Genomic DNA, 3,494 nt, shown 5'->3' with positions numbered 1-3,494 from the left:
TTTTTTTTTTTTTTTTTTTTTTTTTCGGAACTAAATTCTTATTTTAAAAGAATAAAAGATCAACTTACTACTATGATTCTATCAAGTATCCCAGGCCTTTACTCCCTTTCTCTATAGTCAGCCCAGGAACCCTGTCGATTGACAGGCTCTTGTCATCTGTAATAAAGTAATATATGGGATGAACACAGGGTTAATATGGCACACTTCTGTAGAGTAATTTTATGTCAAGATTTAAAATTTCACTATTTTTGTACTTAATATCTGACTTTTCTGTGGGCGAAAGAGAAGTTGTAAGTGCCCTGAGAACAGAAATATGGAGGTTCAAAAAAAAAAAAAAAAACCACCACGGAGGTCCAGAGAGATAGCTCAGTGGAATAAGTGCTTGCCTGGCAAGTGCAAGGTCCTGAGTCTGATCCCTGGTACCACACACACACACAAAAAAAAAAAAAAAAATTGAAACTACTGGCATATTTATGTTATCAGATGATTATTTTTGTGTCAAGCCTAATAGTAAAATTTAATAATTTGAGAAAGTGATCAGCAAATCAACACTGACCATTATCTCTGCTTGGATCAAGACCACAAGAGAGAAAGACTCAACAGCAAGACTTAAAAGAAAAAGAGTTTGTTCTAGGAGTCAATGTTTGATCTGTTTACTTGAAAACACACCACAAACTCTCATTATCAGTTCAGTTTCCTGCTACAACTGCATTTGCTCAAGTATCTGGGCTCTAAACTCTATACTAAGGTCTACTACTCTGCCCCAAGAGCAGCCCACAGCACCAAGTTAGTCAGTCTTGTTCTTTGTCTGTCTGTCTGCTTGTTTTCTGGTACTGGGATTGAATCCTGGGCTCCGCACATGCTAGGCAAGTAGCCTACCACTGAGCTACATCACTAGACCTTTTTACTTTTCACACAGTATTTCTCAAAGTTGCGGAGGCTGGTAGAACTTGGTATCCTCCTGCCTCAGCCTTCAAGGCAGCTGAGATTATTGGTATGTATCACCATATCCAGCTTCACTGCCATTTCCACACATGAAATTTTATAATCTTTATCTGCCTTTACAGAATTATGATGTTAAAACTCTTAAGCCTGGAGTATGTGTCACCGGTTAAAAATGAAGTTTGAAGAATACAACTGGAAATACAAATTATTTTCTAAAAAAGAAAAATTCAAATGAGATACATACACCAGATTTCCTAATAGTGATTCAGATGTCAATTTATTCTTCAACCATTACTAATAAAGTCAATTAAGAATTAGCAGTAGTCAGATTAAAAAGCATAAAATATAATTTTTTAAATGACTGTCATGAGTTTGCAAATGAATCTAATCCTTCATATTCTCTATATAAACAAATACTTGCAGGTGGATGGACTGACTGACGGGAGGGACTGGAGGCAGCAAGATGGTGCAGACTCAGAGCAACCAGGAGGAAAATCGCTATGTTGGAAATTACTATTATGGATAAGGCCATCCAATGAAGCCTCAGCGATTCTGCATGACTCACAATCTGCTGCTCAACTATGACCTCTACTGAAAGATGGAAATCTATTGCCCTCACAAGGTCAGTGCTGAGAAGATGACCAAGTACTACAGCGATGACTACATTAAGTTCTTGTGCTCCATCCATCCAGATAACATACCCGAGTAGAGCGAGTAGATGCTGACATTCATCATTGGTGAGGACTGTCCAGTATTTGATGGCCTGTTTGAGTTCTGTCAGTTGTCTACTGGTGGCTCTGTAGCAAGTGCTGTGAAACTTACTAAGCAGTAGATGGACATCGCTGTGAATTGGGCTGGAGGCCTGCACCATGCAAAGAAGTTCGAGGCATCTGACTTCTGTTACACCAATGATATCGTCTTAGCCATCCTGGAACTGCTAAAGTATCACCAGAGAGTACTATATATTGACACTGATATTCACCATGGTGATGGCGTGGAAGAGGCCTTCTATACCACAGACCGGGTCATGACTGTGTCCTTTCATAAATATGGAAAGTACTTCCCAGGAACTGGGGACCTACAGGATATTGGGGCTGGCAAAGGCAAGTATTATGCTGTTAACTACTCACTCCGAGATGGGATTGATGACGAGTCCTATGAGGCCATTTTGAAGCTGGTTGTATCCAAAATAATGGAGACGTTCCAGCCTAGTGCAGTGGTCTTACAGTGTGGCTCAGACTCTGTCTCTGGGGATGGGCTGGGTTGCTTCAATCTATTATCAAAGGGTATGCCAAGTGTGTGGAATTTGTCAAAAGCTTCAACCTACCTATGCTGATGCTGGGAGGAGGTGGTTACACCATTCGTAATGTTGCCTGGTGCTGGACATACAAAACAGCTGTGGCCTTAGACACAGAGATCCCCAATGAACTCCCACACAATGACTACTTCCAATACTTTGGACCAGATTTCAAGCTTCACATCAGTCCTTCCAATATGACTAACTAGAATACTAATAAGTACCTGGAGAAGATCAAACAGCAACTCTCTGAGAACCTGAGAATGCTGCCCCATGCACCTAGGGTCCAAATGCAGGCAATTCCTGAGGATGCCATTCCCGAGGAGAGTGGTGATGAGGATGAAGAAGACCTCATATCTTAATCTGTTCCTCTGACAAACACACTGCCTGTGAGGAAGAGTTCTGTGACTCAGATAAGGAGGGTGAAGGTGGCCACAAGAACTCTTCCAACTTCAAGAAAGCCAAAAGAGTCAAAACAGAAGATGAGAAAAAAAAAGAACCAGAAGGCAAGAAAGAGGTGACAGAAGAAGACCAAGCAGGAGAAGCCAGAAGCCAAAGGGGTCAAAGAGGAGGTCAAGTTGGCCTAAGCAGTCCTCTCCAGCTCAGGCTTCTTGCCACATTCCCTGCTTTTTTGCCTTAAACCCCTCAGATTTTGTATTTTCTATTTCTCTGTATATTTATATTACAATATATTAAATATAAGCGTCCCCAGGGACTAGAGAGGAGCCCGGGCCCTTGAGCGCAGGGCAGCTATGCTGGGGGAACTTTGCTGGCAGCGATCACGCTCCCCACCCCTCCCCAAGTCTTAGTTTTAAGTCATTAAGGGTACAGATCCGGAGGGAAGCGATGCAGCTGTAAGATGAAATCCTGACATGCTGAGGGCCTGTTGAGTGTTAATGTTCTGGAGGGGTGGCTGCTTCTTCAGGGGCCCTGTCCTTGGAGCTCCTACAGGAACATCTGCCCGTTTCAGATTGGTTCTTTTCTCATACTTTCACACTAGCCCCAAATGAGCTAAGCAGCTCACACTGCCCTGTCTTCCCCAGCTCTGCAGGTGGAGGTGGGTAGTCTAGTTTCCTTTTTTTGAGATACTTTCATTTCTTTTGAGACTCTCTGTAATAAAATGGTACATTTCTAAAAAAAAACAAAAACAAAAACAAAAAACTTGACTAGAAACTGTAGTAAAACTCACTCTTCCAATGATTTCTGTATCTGTGAAGAAAAAAATTTACTAATTGCTTTAAAATGCCATAAA

The 3,494-nt window shown here is 41.5% G+C and overlaps 1 protein-coding gene and 1 pseudogene across 2 annotated transcripts in view; one reads left to right on the top strand and one right to left on the bottom strand.

Moving 5' to 3' along the window:
- Chn1 (chimerin 1) overlaps positions 1-3,494 on the bottom strand; it is a 209,372-nt gene that overhangs the window by 184,029 nt on the left and 21,849 nt on the right. The window lies entirely within an intron of this gene.
- LOC101585214 lies at positions 1,409-2,829 on the top strand (annotated as a pseudogene).

This window comes from Octodon degus, unplaced genomic scaffold (genome assembly GCF_000260255.1).
Source record: "Octodon degus isolate 3935 unplaced genomic scaffold, OctDeg1.0 scaffold00065, whole genome shotgun sequence".
Classification (NCBI taxonomy): domain Eukaryota; kingdom Metazoa; phylum Chordata; class Mammalia; order Rodentia; family Octodontidae; genus Octodon; species Octodon degus.
This window is presented reverse-complemented; position numbering and strand designations above follow the sequence as displayed.